The sequence below is a fragment of the Aedes aegypti genome, chromosome 1 (assembly GCF_002204515.2).
Source record: "Aedes aegypti strain LVP_AGWG chromosome 1, AaegL5.0 Primary Assembly, whole genome shotgun sequence".
Lineage (NCBI taxonomy): Eukaryota > Metazoa > Arthropoda > Insecta > Diptera > Culicidae > Aedes > Aedes aegypti.
In genome coordinates, this window is record NC_035107.1 from 168,266,139 (window position 1) to 168,287,413 (window position 21,275).

A 21,275-nucleotide genomic window follows, 5' to 3' on the forward strand; every position below is an offset into this window, starting at 1 on the left:
AATAAAATTATTTTTTTTGACAAGAAACATATTTTCACGGTGCAATCTTCCTTTTCTAATAAATCTGAAAACATGGGGTAATGTCTTGAGTGAGCGTTACGTAATTAGAGGTGAGGGAGTTCGATGAAACGTTACTTATCTTAACATAGGGTGAAAAATAACGAATATTTGCGTTACGTAATTTTCCAAACTTTTGCAGATGACTTGAATAACTGTTTTATTGATTTTAAATAGTTTTCAGATTTTTTCGACTATACTTTGCAAGTTCTTCACAAACATATAGGCTTGCGGTTCTAATTGCATTGATTCAAAAACTTGATCGATCCAATTCTGAAAAAGTAGACATTTTTTACAGTGTATTTGTTTTAAAAAAAGGTAACAAGTTCAAAGAATAATTTAGTATACAAAATTCATTTTTTGTTGTTAAATACCTACGAAGTAAGATTAACTAAGCCTTTCGAATGAGCCATAAAGTTTCAATTAGGCATGGAATCAAAGATATATGGACAAACCACTTTTGTATGGTTTATGGCGTGTTTCTAAACTTTTACACGGGAGTGCAGGTAAGTTCTGCTGTCTGCTTCGTTTCACAGTAAAGACGCAACGGAACACGACGATCGCGGAAAATGGTTTGTTTACACACCGCCTGCTTCGCTCTTCGGACGGCGCGGTCGGCAGCTTTACATGGCAGCTTGGTTTGGCGCTGAAGTTTCAGTTGTATACGAGATCGCGATTGAATTAGACGCATTTTTACCTGAGCTATAGGGTAGCTTTTTCTACACGTGCGTGCAAACGTTTGCAAGACAAATTGTGATTGATTCGGAAAATTAAACGGAAGTTTGAGTGCGTTGACTTCGTTGAGAAACTCGAGAACGGAGTGGTAATACTTGTCTCGCTGTGCAATAGCCAATGGCTCAAAACTACTAGGTTGTTGAGTGTGAATTAGACTTAACTGCAAGGTGTCAATACTAGCTGCATTAATAAATTTGTAATTGCAAATTTAGTTTATAACTACTTAGTGGGCAGTGTTCTAATGTATACAGCTGCAATTATCGTGTGCTCGTGCAGTGGTTAATCAGCTTGGTAGTTCAGTGCAGTGTATAGAACCAAGTGAAGCGGACAGCCACTTTTTTTCGGTTGGTCGACATTGGCAGCGTGAAAAATAAAGCATTTTTCACAGTTGGAGACGTTGTTTGAATTGTTTTTTGTCTGAACATTCCAAAAGGTAGGCTTTTATGATTAATCATTGATTTCATGCTCACATTTACTACAAAAAATACGGTTTTATTTGTCTATCTATCTATTTATATAAATAACAATGGGATGGTGTTTGTATGTCACGAGGTGGCTTAAGAACGGGTCAACAAATTTTCATTTGTTTCCACTGTTATATTCCTCCACAACTCCAACATGTTCATGGGAGATAAAAGTTCAGGAAATCCAACGGAAAATGAGGGAAACATGTGAAATACAATTTAGACATTTTGAACAGGGTTTTTTAAAGCCTATCTAAGAGCTCACTGGGCAATACAACGCATGCCGGGACAACTAGTTTCAAGTTAATCTGTAAATCATAAAAACTCTGTACTTTAAAGAAATCATGTATCACTAGTAGTACGTACATATGTATATAATATTAGTTTAAAGCTGACTTGCAAGAACACCATTTAGACCGGCAAGTTTTTTTTTTCAATTTATAATAACTCAACATTTTGCTTTTGTTTATCTTTCATTTCAAATTTCCTGCTTAAGGTGATTATAAAACGAAGCCAAACCTTAAATTTTCAAGAGCACAAGACTTGAGAACCAAACAGCGCTCCGCGTTGAAAATCTATCCCATTGGTCACCACCAGCAAGCAAGCAATTTGATTGATTTTCAACGCCAACTGTTGTCAGATTCTCTCGTCTTGTGCACTTGAAAATTCAAAGTTTGGCTTCGTTTTATAATCACCTTAATATCGCCGAACGTAACTAAAATGATCGATTGCTGGTTGTTGAAACATTATCTATTAACTTGTAAGAGAGATTGTTTACAAGCAATAGTTTTCTAAATTCTTTTGAAACACACTCGCCTATTAGCTGGGAGTTTGATCAATTTTAAAATACACAATTTTTTTTCCTGAAACCATTTTTCGATTTTTTGTATATATAAATCTATTATACTGGTGGTCCCGGCAAACTTCGTCCTGCCATCAAGTAGGCTGTTGAAAAATGGCAGGCAATCTCCCATACAAAATGACACAATAATATTCTACCGTTTATAAGACTATTCCGAAGACTTTCCAAAACTTTTTCTACGCACGAACACGTCGGAAACCTTGGCTAATACAACAGTGAAAGAATTGTGAAAATCGGTTTAACCGTTCTCAACCCATTTCGTGACATACAAACACCATTCCATTTTTATTTATATAGAAGATAGATAGATAGATATACTATGTAGTGCATTCTAATAAATATCTTTTGAATACGTTGCAATGGTAGTTACGCCCTTTTCACATAACCATATAACATATTAAAATAGATCTACCCTTCCAAAGTCAATTATTTTGTTTAGAAACTCCGAAAATGCTTTTCTCATGAAATAGATTGATTTTGTTTTGTTGAACAACTAACAGCGGTTGATTTAGAATCTGGCCAACTACAAATAAATACACGCACGTGCTACAGATCAAGAGTTGTATTATAGCCCTAGGATTGTTGTGTTGTCGGTTGTCGGGCTACCGGCATTTTCTTACTAAATACCTACATAGTTAAATCGCGTTTGGATAATTGTGCGTTCGGCTTTGCGATATTTTACATATAGAACGTAAATGATCTAATCAACCTTTTTGTTATTGTTAAAGGATCAGAAATAGTTCGTTATGCATAAAACCCCGAAACAGTTTGTTTTCAAGATTTTTATTTTATTCTTTTCAAAACAAGTACTGGTAGCTTAATAATCGATTGCAGTTTAAAGATTTTTAATGTTTGTTTCATTTTCAGTCCACCTATAATTATTCATATAATTCAAGGTCGATTTTCGATTTTGGGGTAACTTTGGATAATGTGTATGTAAATACATGAGCATGCACAAAGTATTACGTGCCGGTCAAATCGAAATTATTTTTTTCCTTTTCAGGGATAACTTTCTTTCTTTTTTTCTTCGCTACTCGGAGGCAAAAATTGTAAACCTATGTGAATATCGGCTATTTTGTTCAAAATTCCAGTATCATTTCTGAAAAACAAGGACACCGTCTTCAGCCATTTAGCTGCACGGACTGCAACTTAACACTAGACAACGGACAGTGACACAGCCGAGAAACATTCCTGACGAAAAGTTTCAATGGCTGCAGCGGGAATCGAACCCACACCCCATGACACGATACGCTTAACTGCCAGACGACACTAACCGCTCGGCCACGAACGAGATTCGACTACTAGGGGAACTGTGGGTAAAATGAACAGGTTTGTGTTTTACGGTAATTATGCTATAAATCTACGCAAAATATAGCAACATCCTTAATCCTCAGACTAAGGAACTATTTCGACAACTCTAGAGTGATCTAGAACTGTCAAAAGACGGAAAAGTAAACAAAAACAAAGTACGTCTCTCCATTTTCTCATATGATGTAATTTTTCACTAGTGGAACTTAAGGTTTTTATGATTAAAATTATCAAAAACCTATTAAACAGCGTAGCACACCATATCTTTAAAGTATTTATGATAAGTAGACGGAAATTTAAAGTATTTTTATCTTCTAAATTATTAGAACAAATGATTTGAATATGTTGATTCTTTGGGGGTAAAATGAACGACTCGAGATGGGGGTAATATGATCACCATGGCAGGACGAATGCTGACGGATTTGATTTCAGATGCTGAGAGTTTTCCGGAGAAAATACAAAGACAGACATGGATAGACATCCAAATGGTCGCGGCTAAACGTTCCATCAATTCCGGAATGTCTGTGAGATATGCATTGATCATGTACCAAATGCCGAGAATTATACCGCAACCCGTACAATTTGAATGGTGTTCATTTTACCCCCACTACATGTTCATTTTACCCCCAACATGTGTTCATTTCACCCCCAGTAAATGTTCATATTACCCCCATTGTATGTTCATTTTACCCCCAAGTATATGTTCATATTACTCCCGTTACATGTTCATTTTAACCAAATGTTTGGAACATTGATTCTGTGTAAAGAAATTTTCAAAATTATAAGAATGTTGATAAAATTCTATTTCTATCACAATATTTCATCTTGTTACATTGCATAAACATCCCTCTTCAATTCTGAGCAATTGAAAATGAATCTGACAGCTTCATAAGCAAGAAAACATGAAAATTGCTTAGGGTGTTCATTTTACCCCCAGTTCCCCTACTAGAGTATTAGCGCATCTAGGGATGGGGAACAGACTATGTCACGCTAAATTTCAACTTTTTCGACACCTCCCCCCCCCACTTGGTCACACTTTTTGTATGATTCCTCCGAAAATTTTGTAAGGCCTGTCACGCTTGGTTCAACCCCCTTCAACGATAAATGTTGGATGTCCTATGTCCACAAAGGAATAATTCAAAAGCAGGGCGATAATGAGCCTATGATGATGGCCAAATATGAATTAACAAAATTCAATCCTTGTTTCTGAGAAAATCGAGAATGTCTCTCACATATCGCTCTCTATAACAATCATTATTCACAACCCATCATAAGAGTCTGGGGAATATGTGGGGATATGTGCATGATAAAACCCATCTAAACAAGCTCCAAATCTAAGGGCACTATTGAAAAGGATGCTTGGGGGTTGATTGGCATGTCAGTGAGATAAAATACCTACCCCAATGGTAAAAAAAACGAAAAAAAAACGGGTTTTATTATCACTCACTCTTAAGGGCTCTCGTTCGCTGCTGTAACTTATCAATTTTGTTGCAACTTGGAGCGATACAGATGGGATGTTTTTCTGTGCTTGCTTCGATCGTACTTCAAAATCAAATCAGAACAGAATGAATTCTGTAATGGACCGATGCACGAGTTCACTAATTTGACGTTTGAGCGGTGCCGAATTCACTCGTTGCCATGGTCACGTAAATAACACGGCACCGCTCAAACGTCAGATAGTAAACTTGTGCATCGGTCCATAGTCCATTTTACCAGACGTTATTGTCGCACCGCCACCAAACCGGATCGCGCCAGCTAGACTCGCGACGCGCCTCAACTCGCCACATTTTTAGTTTTTTAGTGTGGCGCTGCATTCTTACGATTTTCATGAACACAGCGTACTATTCACATATTAGCTGCGACGCTTTGGACCCGAGAAAACAATACTTTCAAATAAGTGTTAATCTTGATTTCTACCGGATGCATAATATTGAACAGCTGATCGCTTATTTTATGAATGAAATTTTGACAGAAGAAGGTGTCTTAACGTGTGAAAATAACAGCAATATCATCAGTGTTGTCGTTTCGTGTAATATTTACTATGCCTGTTTGTATTGAAGGTGGGGCAAAAATTGTATCTTAGTGGAATAATCAATATTTCCAGAAAAAAAACGATGAAAAAAATAAATACCACACATTGGCATATTTTGCTAAACTAAAAGTAACATGGATTCTAGGCAATTTGAAATTTCCCCCGCATTGTGTGTCGAACTTTTACCCGCTGATTCGAACTTTCGCCTCATTTTGGGTCAAAAATGGATTCCAAGAATTAATGTCAACACTAATTCATCTCAAAGCATCTTTATGATATGCCTAGAAACGCCCTTACATCTTCTATTTCTTATTATTCTTCTTCTTGGGATTACGTCCTCATTGGGACAGAGCCTGCTTCTCAGCTTAGTATTCTTACGCGCACTTCCACAGTTATTAACTGAGAGCTTTCTTTGCCAAAGTTGCCATTTTCGCATTCGTATATCGTGTGGCAGGTACGATGATACTCTATGCCCAGGGAAGTCAAGGAAATTTCCATTCGAAAAGATCCTGGACCGACCGGGAATCGAACCCAGACACCTTCAGCATGGCTTTGCTCTGTAGCCGTGGACTCCACTCGGCTAAGGAAGGTCCTCACATAAAAAATGTAATAAGATGTTTTCATTTTGTTTCATGTAATGAAAGTTCGATCAAAAATTACAATTTCCAAGTCGAAAAACAACATATAGTCATAAAATTTTCAAACCTCAATCGTGAAAGTCGCTTACTTGAATAGCATTCGAACTACCATGAAATTTATAATATTTGTTTTGTATTGAGCTAGAAACTTTGAACAGAAACTCTTGCCCCACTCAAATGTTTGTCCCACTTTACTCTAACCTTTAACACAGCTATTATCGATAACGCTCTGCAATTTGAGTTGCCTCAATCGGTTGCAGCCTAGTAGAATCATTTGAAAATTTCTGGGTAAATCATAAGTAAATAGATTCTTTCCGATACCTTGTCAGTTACTGTTACTGTTTCTGGATGGATGCTGACAAGATCCTTGCAAAATTTCAGAGAAGGTCCTTAATAAGCTTTTGTTGAGATTACCGGCACATTTGGTCGGCGTTAAGTCAGAGGGGACCAAGTACAAAACTTGGAAAAATTGGATTATTCTCTCATTAGATGCGAAATTAACTTACCTCCGTTACACTTTGATCAGATTTGAGGAATGCTGTAAACTGCGAGAGATATGTAATAAATTTACTTTGGATGATCAACAAAAATCGATAAAGTGTGCAGTCAGAATGGACCAAGTGCTTATTACCATAACAGCGAAAATGATCAGCGCGCTGAGGAATGTGAGAAAATGAAAACATTTCTGGAAATTTGTCTGATTTTTCGACATCGAATCATTCTTCTACTCATCCATCAATAGAAATTTATAAATATTGCTTAATTCGATGCATTTGAATTTGATTTTTGACCATTTACCATATTCGGATGGGTGGTCAGAAATTGCAACAAATTCTGTGCAGACAGAGCGGACCAAGTGTTGAAAAGCAAAAAAATGATAGATTACTGCATTTTTTTGAGTTAATTTCAGAGTCCGATAGAAGTTTACGGTTGTCCTATGGTGTATGTATGGCATGTTCTAGGACCCGCTTATTGGGCCAGCATATTTTGGTCGGTACTCAATATTTTCACTTGGTTCACTCTGACTGAACGCATATTTGAATATTTCTGGTCTTCAATGCCCTTACCCTGGGAAACCTTCATTTTCAAGCTATCGTAATGTCACTGATTTTGGTATTTACTATATGGATTATTTAGGAATTCACGATACTCGTGTCGAAGGGTCTCGATAATCTGTTTATCTTAGAGATATGCACCCAATTTGAACATGCAAGCATTAAATGATTGTTATTTTCCTAGAAATTGTGCAGTCAGAGTGAACCAACTCACTGAACGGTGGTCTTTAGTTCAGTCAGAGTGGACCAAGTACAAATAGTCCATCAAAAAATCGTTCTATTAGAGGTTTGGATTATGATTTTTCATGATTATCACTTCACATTATATTGTTTGAAAGTAACATAAAGGCGTGTAGAAATATTGAACCAAAATTTAAACGAGTTCAAAAATTACAGAGCGTTAGACTTTAAACCCATTTTTCTCAAAATATGAAGAATGTCACTTGGTCCACTCTGACTTAACGCCGACCATTTGTTCTAAGAATGTTGACAGATTTTGAGTAGGCCATTAGCGGACTCTTTTCAATGATTTTAATTGATGCCGGGTTTTAATCTTCTTGAAAGATTCTAGGTAAATTTATTACAAAATCCTCAGTGATTTATTTGCCCAATCTTTGAATAAATTTTCTGCGGATTTTTTGATTCCATCTTAGAAGCTTCAAGTCACATTTTGAGTGTGGTCTATTTGGTAGAACCCTTATGACTTAACTGATTCCTTCAGATGTTTTTGAGCATAAAAAAGACTATATTAAGGTGCAAGAAAAAATGGCTCAAAAGTCAGAACTGAAAAAGCAGTTTTCTCCTTTTAAAACAATAAATTGATGAAAATAAGAACACACAGCCTTTTTATTTGGCAAATAAAAGGGCAGTGTGTTTTTATTTTCTTCGATTTGTCTATTCAAAAAGAGAAAACTGCTTTTTAAGTTTAGACTTTTGCACCATTTTTACTTGGGCCTTAATAGCTATAAGTTATTGCGATTTTTATAATTGATAAAATTGTATGAGCTTTTCAGGGCAGTCACTCATAGCTTAATATTATACGAACCCATGTTACATTAATTCAAATAAAATGGCGGTCAAAATATTCTTATATCGAATAGAAACATGGTAATATCTCCAAAACCGATAGTCACAAACAAGGGAAATTAAAAAATAGATTTTTTTTCTGGAACCTTATTTTTGACAGTGATAGTATAGAAGTAGACATCGTGTGCCAAAATGCACTCAAATTAAGAATTCAAACAATGATCTAAAAATGTCGAAAATCTCAATTGTTATAGTTATTCATGTGTTCTAGGAAGCTGAAAAAATACCGTTGCCTTTAGAGGGGTGAGGGTGAGAAAAAAACATTCTTGTGAAACAGCTTTAAATTTGCTACTTTTTAAATGGAAAAAAGCTCTAGAGGATAAGAAAGTTATTATGACCATATTTTTAGATTTAAAAAGAGCCTTTGAAACAATTGACAGGAAAAAAAATGATCAATACTCTAGGAAAACTTGGAATTGGTGGAAAGGTTATTGAATGGTTTAGAAGTTATTTGACTATGAGAATGCAGTGTACTTTATATAGAGGACAAGAATCGGAGTGCAGAAGAGTTGACTTAGGGGTTCCACAAGGTAGCGTGCTAGGGCCAATTCTTTTTATTTTACACAGCCATTCCATGAAAAACCGATCTAGTGGGTCACCGAATTCCGTGAAAATTTGCTATTTTGTTCCTTATCCGAAATAAGGATACACGTATTTTTGGATTTTTTGTTTAGGGTGACCATTTCTGAAATAGGGTGACCAGAAAAATCGCGATTTTGAAATTTTTTTATTTTTTAAAAAATTATAACTTTTGAACCGTTTGAGCGATTTTCAATTTTTTGGACGAAACGAAAGCTAAAAATTTGAACTTTTCAGGAAAAATATAAAATTTTTCAAAAATTGATTTTTTTACATGAAAAAACTCAATAATTTCCATTTTTTCATGTTTTGAAGGCGTCGGGACCAAAGGGGCTATTGCTGTTCTCATTTTTTCTTGAAAGTTCAGAAAATTTTACGTCTACTGTCAAATTTTCAGCGATGTATGTTTTTTAGTTTTTGAGATATATTTTTTGAAAATAAAAAATCAGTCATTTTTCATCGGTACACACTGTAGGTCTCAGCGCATTATTTTTTTTATTTTTTAAAATATCATAACTTTTGAACAGCTCAACCGATTTCCAATCTCTTTTTATGGAATGAAAGCTTAAGATTTCAACTTTTCAGAAAAAATATGAAGCTTTGAAAAAATATTTTTTTACATTAAAATTACAAAAAAAACTAGAAATTTTTAAAAATTTTCATGTAAATTTTTTTTTTTCGAATTTTTTAATTCTGTCTGAAAACTTAGAATCTTAAGCTTTCATTCCATAAAAAAAGATTGGAAATCGGTTGAGCTGTTCAAAAGTTATGATATTTAAAAAAAAAAATCAATGCGCTGAGACCTACAGTGTGTGCCGATGAAAAATGACTGATTTTTTATTTTCAAAAAATATATCTCAAAAACTAAAAAACATACATCGCTGAAAATTTGACAGTAGACGTAAAATTTTCTGAACTTTCAAGAAAAAATGAGAACAGCAATAGCCCCTTTGGTCCCGAGGCCTTCAAAACACGAAAAAACGGAAACTATTGAGTTTTTTCATGTAAAAAACACACTTTTTGTGAAATTTTATATTTTTCATGAAAAGTTAAAATCTTAGGCCTTCATTTCGTTCAAAAAGATTGAAAATCGGTGGAACGGTTCAAAAGTTATAATTTTTTAAAAACTAAAAATTTTGCAAAATCGCGATTTTTCTGGTCACCCTATTTCGGAAATGGTCACCCTAATCAAAAAATCCAAAAATACGTGTATCCTTATTTCGGATAAGGAACAAAATAGCAAATTTGCACGGAATTCGGAGACCCACTAGATCGGTTTTTCATGGAATGGCTGTATACATAAACGATGTCAAGGATGTAGTAACGTTGGGTAATTTGAGTTTGTTTGCTGATGACACAGTATTGTTTGTAATTGCAGACAGCATTGAAGCAGCATATGCGGTAATGAGGGTTGAACTAAATAAGTTAACGGAATGGTTGAAGATCAAGAAATTGAAGTTAAATGTAACAGAAACTAAGTATATGGTAATAACAAACAAATCTAGGAACGGATATTTGGATACATTGTCTATTGATGGTGAGGTTGTGGAGCAAGTAAAACTGGTGAAATACTTAGGAGTAATAGCATAGCATAGCATAGCATAGCATAGACTGACTGTACATGTCAATGGTTGCTACTCCGTGATTGATCGGAACTGGTAAGAATTGCACTACGATCCAAATGAATAAGGGATGGGAGTTTCCGCTTACTCTCGAAGTGCAATTTTAGCAGATCTAATATTATTGATCAATAACGGCGCCGGCCAAGTCCTTACAGTCAGTTGGGATGGGGAAGGAATGTTAGGGTGTAATGATTGTTGCTTCTAGAGACCGAGAATACTTCTGCATCTCCACAATCACCACGGGAAGGGTGTTTATCAGTGATGGAGGAGAAGATCTGGGAGTCACCTCTGGTCGGTGATGCGATCCATGGACAAGGGGGAAATATACGACTTATATTTAAAGCTAGTTTTGTATTTTTGTCTCGAGAAGTTTTTGGTAGAAGCTTTAAAAAATACGTCAACATCTATAATGTCGAACAATTCAAAAGACGTTTTTATTAATGACGAAAACTGAAAATTACATGTATATATTTTAAATTATATGAAACAGGAATAATGCCGACACTTGTAGTGACGAACCATACACGCCAACTTGAAAGTATCCACCAAATGAGTACCATGTACTCTTTTTTATTGCCGATACGAAGCTGTCAAAAGAAGGGTACATTTCCCAAAACAATAAATGGGTATTTCGTACTCTTAATTAACATCGCTTAGCGCAAATAAAGATGGGTAATATCAGCGACCATTTTTTATTTGTCAAGTGCTTTGAATTGAAGAAGTTTATCAAACTTTACGTTTTAAAAGGTGTTCTACAACAGTGAAACATTGATCAAATCATGAAGGTAAATCATTAAAGCAACTTTTTGGTTCTGCGTGATTGCATTGATTGAAGCATTATTTATTTCTTTGAACTTTACCAGATGCAGCAAAACCCGGAGTCTGGAACAAGTGCACTGCTCGCAGGAGGAGGACAAAAATTGTCTCAACTATTTCCAGACGCCATGGTAGTTTGTTTAATTATTGAAATATACTAGTTATTAAATGAAGACTTCAGTGTTTTATCTTATCCTATTGACTCGATATACTGAAAACACCAGCAGCATTTTTTTTTTTTCAAAAAGTTGGGTATTTTGTACCCCTTTCTGATCAGCAACAGGGGAGTAAAAAATACCCATTTTTTGAAGTTCCGGTTGAATACTCTTTAATGGGTAAACGGGATATACCCATTAAATGAGTTAAGCCACTTAAGTGGAAAATGGGTACGAAAGTACCCATTAATGGGTACTTTGAAGTTAGCGTGTAAGATAATTGTTAATAATGTCAAAAAGAGAAAAATATATGTATATTGAAATTGTATAAGAAAATAGCATAATGCCGACACTTATAGTGACGAACCATACAAAGTTTGTTTTAATATTACATAGAAGTTACGCTTTCAAGAAAAAATGTGTTATCATAAGCATGAAACGAACTCACCAGTTGGTAATCCATTCTCGACTGAACACAAAACTGACACTGACAGCAAAACTTCTTGGCGTCCCGAAAACAAACCGTCTTGCTTGGGCCTTCCCATACACCTACCCAGCAAGACGCTCCACAACAGGGAAAAAAATATTCTCCGGCGACGAAAACGCGCGAAATCGTGAGCAAAATCGATCGGACGACGCAAAACCGAACTGTCCTGCTTGGGCCTCACAAAGCACTCTAAAACTGGTGAAATATTTAGGAGTAATAGTTGACGAGAAACTAAATTTCAACAAACATATTGACTACATAATACGCAAAGCAGCATCAAAGTATGGAATGTTATGTAAAATCAACAAATATCTGACGTTCGATAGCAAAATAATGCTATATAAAACTTTAATCGCCCCACATTTCGAATACTGCGCTTCGATACTGTTTCTGGCTTCAAAACGACAAATGAGAAGGATGCAAACTGTGCAGAATCGGACAATGAGATTAATATTAGGATGTGACAGAATGACTTCAAGTCGACTAATGAGAGTAGTTCTACAATGGATGTCAGTATCAGAGAGAATAACCTTTCGAACACTGACTCTTGTTTTTAAGATAAGAAATGGATTGACACCGAAAAATTTGACCGAGAACGTGCAATACGGATCAGACGTGCATCGATATGCGACACGAAGAGCAAATGACTTTCGACTACCAAATTTGACAATGACGGGAACACAGAATTCATTATTTTTCAAATGATTTTTCAATTCACTTCCAGATGAAGTAAAGTATGAGACTAATGAAAATCGATTCAAGCGGAAATGTAAACCATTAATAAAAAATCTGATGGAAACTTAAGAAAACAAGACGATGAACATACGCGGGAGCCAGACGAATCTAATAACGCATAGAAGACGATGACACATGAGGACACTACGAATCAAATATCAAATTGATAAACCAAGTCTTGTAAGCCTCCCCTTTGCAAGAAGCGTATGGGGTGGAGGAGGAGTTCGAAAGTTAAAACTCCTATGGGACCATCAAAAAAAAAAAAAGAAAGATGATGATGATGATGATGATGATGATGAATCTAACGCTCCTAAATATGCTTCCCAGAATGCTTTCAAGTGCCATAAACATGCTTAAAACCATTGAAACCACAACGTCCACTTGACCTTGCGGTTTTTAGAGTACCGATCTAACTTAGCTTTAAAAAGTGAAAGAATCAGTACAGACGGTATACTTGCATACTTCAGCAAATCCACTGCCACCAGTTGCCAAAACAATCCATTCACATTGCCCATGATGCGGTTTCGCACTTCCCCGCGGCTTTTTTTTGTATATGGCATTTCTGTTCGTCCGCTTCAACTTGACTTTTTTTCTCGTAATCAAAAATAAGTATAATTGAACCGTAAACCAAGCCATATCACAACATCGACAACTACAAAGAAATCCATTGAGCACACCAATATACGCAACTTTCAGGAACACTTGTTTCGGGCGATGTCATGAACTTATCCATGCCCAAAATGATACAACTTTACCACTAAGATTCTATTCAAGGATTTTGTAGATATCCTTGAAGACATATTGGTGGTATATAAACGCTGCTGTCGGGTTCACTTGACCTGCATTTTCCTGTTCATACAATGAAGCCGGGTCCCCCAAACGAGCAAGTCATTTGACCATGACCGTAGAAGATGGACTCGCTAATGGACAAATCTCTATACGATGCGTCTCCTACATACATTGATTGTTATATAGATAAAGCATTCACCATCGATTATTGTTCGATTGTAACGATTTAGCTAATTAATGTACATATATCAGAACAAACATTTGAAACGAAAGTCAGTTTAGCTCTTATTATTCTTCATCATTCAACAGGAAAACTGTTCGCAATGATTTGTGATTCGTAATAATTGGCATCAAATAAATGATACCCCTTTGTTGCTCCCACCTGACGTGAACAGTTCAAATAAGAGTGCTTGTATGTAGCTTGAACGATATGACTTTTTGAATTCACAAAATGCAGGGTTCAGCGTTCTATAATGACCGTTAATTATTTCAAATAAAATTTGAATCCCACTTTCTAAATAAATGAATCACTAGATCACAGAGTTATATCTATAACCTATTTGCATAATAAATTCGAAAGCAAATGATAAGTTGTGCTTACTGTTTACGTTGAGCGTCTAGATGAGAGAAAGAGCATGAAAGTTTTGCGTAAATTCTTGATAGTATCGTCATAACTACCTCTGCTGTCTAAACCGCGTAATTTTACGGCTATATAGCAGTCAAACACCTTGGCTAGTTGATAGTGGAACAGGTAGTAGTTTAATCGGAATGCATAAAAGGGCAAAACACAGAAAGAAAACGTGCACGCGAAGGGTAGAAACTGCCAGCTGTTATACGTGAGCTAATGTGCTATGTGTAATTACACAATTCTATTGTTTTACGAAGAAGACGATACGGCTAGCTAATTTCCACAAGCGGGCAGTTGCATATTGAAACGATAGGGTCATCTGAGTGGAAATTCTAGATTGATTGATTATAGTTACGGTATGCATCTTTGTGTGCTAGAAAGTAGACTGCATTAAACTCTTAATAAACGAAATACGATTGCAATAAGACTGATATTGTAGGTGTTCGCTTTTAGTAAATGAACACTTGTTAATCATAAAATCGTACAGGTATCCAAATAATGTTAACCTTTATTTAAGCCAACTGGTAGCAAACTCTGACTTTGATTCTGAGCATGTTTTTGTTAGGTTTCAATTTTTACATTTTTATTCTCAATTCTATCAGTTCCACTATCAATTATCACAATGCTGAATACAATGCATTTGAAACATATACACAGTGCTGGACTTGAACTTCAGGGGCCCGAGTCAGAACTTATAAAGGAGGCCTTCAATACAAAACTCTGCGCGTTTTGTTATGCCACAAACTGGTGTATTAATCTTGAGTCTCAAATGGGATGATGAGACCAAATCCTTTTGAATTTATTCTTTACTTAGCCAAGCTGAACAAATCAGAGCTGTTAAGCTGCATGGTGGTAATAAAATATAACTCAGATTTGTTGGATACCAAACAACTGTTTTAGTAAATGAAGGCAGAAACAATAAATTCAATGCTTAACAAATTTCATTTCAATTAGGGTCAGAATAAGCTCAAAAAAATGTTAATTCCGATTCTATGACATTTTACGGACTGCCGTTTCCAAAAAAAAAAAAAACAATTTCCCGGAATTACCCATCTCCCGGAATGCCACTTACCGGAATGCACCAAAAATAATCTTTCGCGGATTTTGTTTTTTTTTTGCGGTGAGAATGTCAGAACTGAACGGCTTACAAAAACTTTAATATTCGTAGCGATTAACGTACAGCTATTCAGCAAGACCACAGCTAAGTATCGCAGGTTCCAATTCCGCCGATCGAGGGTTTTTTTCGGATTGGAAAATTCTTCAACTTTCGAGGGTATAGAGTTTCTTTGTCAATTGGCAAATAATATTCTCAGTTAATCACTGTGGGAATGCTTGTCTTACAAAATTGACAAGAAGGTAGTTGGTCCAATTTGTGCGTGACATATTTTTATAATCCAGTGTTGCGAAAAGTCATATTATTCACGTTACTATTACCATTCCCAGCCCTGGTATAATCCAATTACTCCAATCCAATTACTAACCTTAGTTTAAAAGAAGGGAAAATTTCTGATGTTTAATATTAGCAGCCTTCGAAAGAAGGGTGATTCTCTATGATAATGACAGTAGCTTTAATTGCAATTCATGTTGATGGATTTGTGTATCAGTTTGGACATTATTATATTTGTTCTAACAGCATAACTCGAAAGAACAGCCTATGTATGAAAGAAGGGCAATTATCCAATGAAAATAAAGACAGTATGGATAATATTATTATTATCCATACTGTCTTTATTTTCATTGGATCCAAATATGTGCATTAAAAAAAATTGAAATTCACAACATATTTTTAGCTGTGTAGGCAGCTCAGAAGTCACTTATAGACTATGATACACACCAAATTTTTATTGCTGGTAACCAGCAAAATTTTGCTGATTTTTTTTTGTGCTGTAAATTCAGCAATCCATTCAGCAAAATAAAATTTGCTGATCGTTCAGCAATCTGGATTGCCAGAAAAATGACAGCTCTTATGCTGAACGTTCAGCAATGCGTAAACGCATTTGCTGATCAACCAGTAATTAAAATATTTTCAGTCATTCGTGAATTCGATTAAATAAATCAAATGTTTTATGATTCCACGCTAAGGTAATACTTTATAGTGTCACATGTTTTAATTGTACAATAATAGTTATTTAGGCAACAAGTTGCAAAATGATGATTTTTTCAGCACGAGTTGTACATTTATCCAACGAGGCTCGCCGAGTTGGATAAATACAACGAGTGCTGAAAAAATCGAGTTTTGCAACGAGTTGCCTACAACATTTTTTGCTATTTCGAAAAATGTCATTTCAAATGGATGAACTCTAAAAGCACAAACAAACATTTCAAGAAAACCCACATGGGCACACATCCATGCCTAGTATCAATTCAGTATTTTTCAATCACGTAGGCTGTGATACAGTAGTACCTACCCATGAATGTCACAAGTTTTCACGCTCCCATTGAAATCAGGTAAGACAGCACAAACAGTTGCTGACTACAAATGTTGGACTATTCGATTCCAAATCAGAATCACGTGGTCATTTATGGGGAGAGGGAGCGTCTGGCCAATGATCACGGTCCATACAAATTTTATAAATTTGTGTATGGACAAATGACCACGAGGGGGGAGGGGGTTGGCCAGGAGTCCCAAAAACTGATCACGTAGTTAATGGACAGCCCCTGTCGGAATCAGATCGCACAACGGATCTAGAATCAAATGCAATTGCGCTTATTCTGCGCGGCATGTGAGGCGAGACGAGGCGAATGTGGGACAATTGTCGACTCGCTCCCATTGGATTAACATTAGTCGCTTCACATCACCCGAGGTGAGAAGGACTCGTCTCGACTCACACGTCGCACAAATAAGCACACATGGCATGAAGAGACTGGGTTGTTCGGTTGATGCCTACCAAAACAGTACTGAAAAGTGCTACTTTTCAGCACCGAAAAGAGTGCTGAAAAGTAGCACTTTTCAGCATTGTTTTTTCAGTAGGAAAAGTAGGCCGTTATGTTGATCAACTTCTCAATGAAAAGTTGATTGATTTGCAACGGAATTGCAAAAATGTAATTTTATCACTCTATTTGCCACCAAGCGTTGCTCTATGAAAGACTTCGTGATCATTTGTTTCCAATAGGTTCTACGAGTTGGTGAAGACTCCAGCATATTTCGGTGTTATTCTGTAGCAATCTGATTCTTCCTCCGGTTTAACGAATGGATTTTATAACAATATCTGAAAACAGAAACAAACGTAAAATGATTCTATATTTTGAAAAGATTTTTAATACTTACAAACGCCTGTTATAGAATGGAAGAACCATCTTTTTGGTGACAAGAAAAAACTACAAGTTTTTGACAGATGTCTTGCTGATTGTTTCAGTAAACTCCAAGTTTACTGAATATGCAGCAATCAAAGTTTACTTTACTGAATTATCAGCAAAATATGCATTGCTGAATCCATTCCAGCATTTCATTTTGCTGAAAGGCAAACTTAAAATTTGGTGTGTAGTAATCATGTCACATAGAGTGACAACTGTCGAGAAACTCGTGTGATAGAGCCTTGTCGAGTGCATTGTTTTGGTCGACAGTGACTATAGTCGTTTTGGTCGACTCGACTTATAAAATAGGGCCCTTGCAAGCAGACTGTTTTAAAAAAATCTACCTGTTTAAAATTTCTATCTTATAAAAAATCTAGCCCAATACATAACCTCGCTCACTAGCTGAAAATATGGTGGATAGAATTATTAATTTATTTCGATTTGAAAATTTTCCGTTTTGCGGTAGCCGCCAAGTCCTACCACAGCTGTCAAAGCTCTACCACAGGCTTGAGAATCATTGTATCATTGAACGAAACCTTCCAATCAAAGTATGCTAGTAGAGTACAAAGCTTTGAAAAACAACAGTCATCAATGTTGTTTCCAAGGTATCATCGCAGCCGATCGATGATGCTCTGTGAAAATCAGTAATGTGACAACTGTGGTAGCTTTCTGTTCAACAGTAGAACGGAAGGTTATCTTTAAAATTGCAATACAGTAATTTCTCGATTATATCACGGATCCAAAAAATTTTGGCGTGATATACCGAAACGTGATAAAATGAAAATGTATTTTTCTGCTTTAAAATTTCCATCAAAATGTGAGATTTATATGGCAGAAATAGAGCACATAAAATGAAAATTATATTGGAGATGGGTCCAAGAGATATATGATTATTATTGAGCCGTGATAAAATCGAACAGAAAACCGTGCTAAAATCGAGAGTGAAATAATGAAGCGATATTAAAACGAACAATGATAAAATCGAGAAACTACTGTATATTTTTTCTATTTCAAAATTACTTCATTATACTTATTATTATGGGATTCGCTGGAATATGTCTGATTATTGTGCCACTAAGGTAGTCGGTAAAACTGATTTTCACATCAGAATATCAAATATAAGTACAAAAGTTAAAATCACGTTGCCTGTTGTTGGGCACTTATAGGGTGACTTTGACAATTCTTTTCAATGCATCTCGTTGCTGGCATCAACGTCGAAAAACTAATCTATGACAATAAAGTAACTATTTACAAAGTATTCTTGTAGCTTGCCACATTGTTTTCATGATTCTGATATTACTTTGTTTTAAAAAATGGTATAGAACCGAAAATTACTTATTTTATTTACTATTGAATAGCTTTCCGGGAAATGGATTATTCCGGGAAAGGGGTCATTTCGGGAAATGTCTTTCCAGGGAATGATGTATCCGAGATATGGTTTCCGGGAAATGTCTTTCCGGGAAATGGTTAAGAACCGTAAATTCCATTAAAAAACGTTAATAAAATACAACTGGTTCAAAATCAATGGACATGAAAATTATTAAAATGTTATTAAATATGATGCTGAATCAAACAGCCATAATGGAGCTTGTTAAATGAATGAATGCCTATTGGGGTGTATTTTAGGTAACAGAAAAATCGCCGAAAAATGAAGACACGTCCTAACTTTGTGTCAGTTCTATACTGCCCATAACTGCATACTTGTAACATTCGACAATAGTAGGCATTGAGTAAATGGAATACCATGTGTGCATTTATGGCAGTATGGGAGGAAACTAAAATTTCTAAAAATTACCAAAAACTCAAACATGCTCATATGAGGCTGTAATTTTGTACAACTCATATCGCATACTGGGTTAATAGCCAGAAAATAATTCTGATAGAAATTTCATTGGTACTACATTATGAGGCTCATGTATAATCTCAATGTGACTGTTATGCGGTTACAATTACCAATGTAACAAAACTACTTGGTATTTTTTTCGAATTTTCTAGAACAATCTCACAGATTTCAGTAAGTTGATCGAAAGTATTTTATCATTTGATGACTTTCCCCGGCATTAACTCGAAATTGTCAAAAATGTCGAATGTGACAAATATGCAGTTACGGACAGTATAGAGCTTTCATAAAAGATATTTATAGGAGGTTAAACACTTTATGATTTTGTCATTTTTTTTCAAAATCAATGCCTTCATTAAACTGGTATATTTTTGTGTATTTTGTATGTGTTTTTTTCGAATACCCAAGTAACCACTAGCCCGCTGATTCACCCTTTTGGCCTTATAAGGCTATTATACGGATAATAAGGGCATGTCAGCTGCATCATAGCACTATATTGGCACGCAAGTCGAATTAAAGTGCTATATGGTTATTTGAGTGGTTTCCAGGCAAACGAACAACGGTTAGCACTCGTAGGAAAATTATCAAAACAATCATATAGAGGGCATTGGTTTGTGGATTTTGGATTGGACTGAAAATTTACATTCATGTTGAATATTGGAGCCTTTACCTTATATTTTTTATCACATGTCATGAAACTGGTTCTATACGATTTTTAGATTTTCTCAACGTGTCAATTAAAATTTCAGCCGATGATCTATCATCGACGGCATCTGAAAGATTTTGCCAGCAGCATCTTTTCTATTCTGGGCTATAAACGGTTCAGACGCTTAACACTCTATCGCTAGTAGTAGAAATCAAACCTGTGTATCAACTGCATTGGCAACTCCATGTAGGCAGTTATTTTTAGTCATGTTGTTGGTTCATACTGTCGCAACGATAATGACAGTCCACGTTCGCTCATGCAAACATGTTATACAACATTTCCTCTTTGGTGCTTTCAAGAAACGAGCATTTATGTTGGTTTCATTTGGTAGATACTGATCTGTTGCTTAGAAAGATTGTTGCTTAAAATCTGTATTCTAAGTGTTTGGTAGATTGGAAACATGATTAAAACTGTTTCATCTTCTCAAGAGAATGGGCAATTGTTCAATCATATTCGACTTCTACGGTACATAGGGCAAGTACATATATGATGCCTACAGTAAAATGTAGCAGTTCATCCAACTCAATTACAGTCAACTCTCCATAGGTCGATATTGAAGGGATCATCGGTTTAAGGAGGTATCGAGTTATAGAACACAAAATTTGTGCAAATGTGATCTAAGGGATCATCGAGGTAGCCATGAAAACCAACTTTCATTATGGTTCTCTAACCTGAAATTAAAATACGGAACATCGAGTAAGGGAGAGTTGACTGTACAATTCCTTTTAAGGGACTTTAGCAGTTCATTAGCATCACAAACATTTAATGTTTTAATTTGTAGATGTCTAATAATAAGTTTAAATCTATGCATTTTCCAAAAATGTTAGCATTGCATACATATACATTGCCAAAAAAGAGCCAGATCCTACTAAACATCTTGGTGTTCCTTAGCATTTTAATAGTTATTTTCTGCGAACTTTGCATACACACCCCTCATCCCCAGCCTTTGAAAACATATAATTACTCGCTCCTGAATAACTCGCTGGTACTAAGACTACAGCACTCTAGTCAATCAGACAATGCTTAGGGTGACGAGTTCGGATCCCGGTTTGGCCGAGAAAGCTTTCAGTTGATATATATGCACATAGAACACCAAGCTGAGAAGCAGGCTATGTTCCGGATGGAACGTAACATCAAAAAGAAGACAAGTCGAAGGCTACGTAAAACTAAAAACTTAAAATGTGTTTATTTATGAAGATTTTTTTCTTTAGGGTGTGTCATGCGGATTTTCGGTATTTATTTCTTCAATCTAGAAGATTAACAACTCTTAAAGCGTACATGATATAGGTGATTAGTTGTAAATCGCGTTGACTGACAGAAATCAAACGGGTACTGTTTTTGTTTCGATACTTTTTTGGCAAAACCTGAATTTAAAAAAAATTATAAG

The 21,275-nt window shown here is 35.6% G+C and overlaps 1 protein-coding gene across 1 annotated transcript in view; it reads left to right on the forward strand.

Annotated features, from left to right (window-relative positions):
- The first annotated feature begins 712 nt into the window (after positions 1-712).
- The window catches only part of LOC5566091 (sodium-independent sulfate anion transporter), a 148,064-nt gene continuing 127,501 nt past the window's right edge, over positions 713-21,275 (forward strand). Inside the window, exon 1 of the mRNA XM_021853299.1 lies at positions 713-1,225. The gene's annotated coding sequence lies outside the window, so the exon portion shown is untranslated. The remainder of the gene's footprint in view (positions 1,226-21,275) is intronic.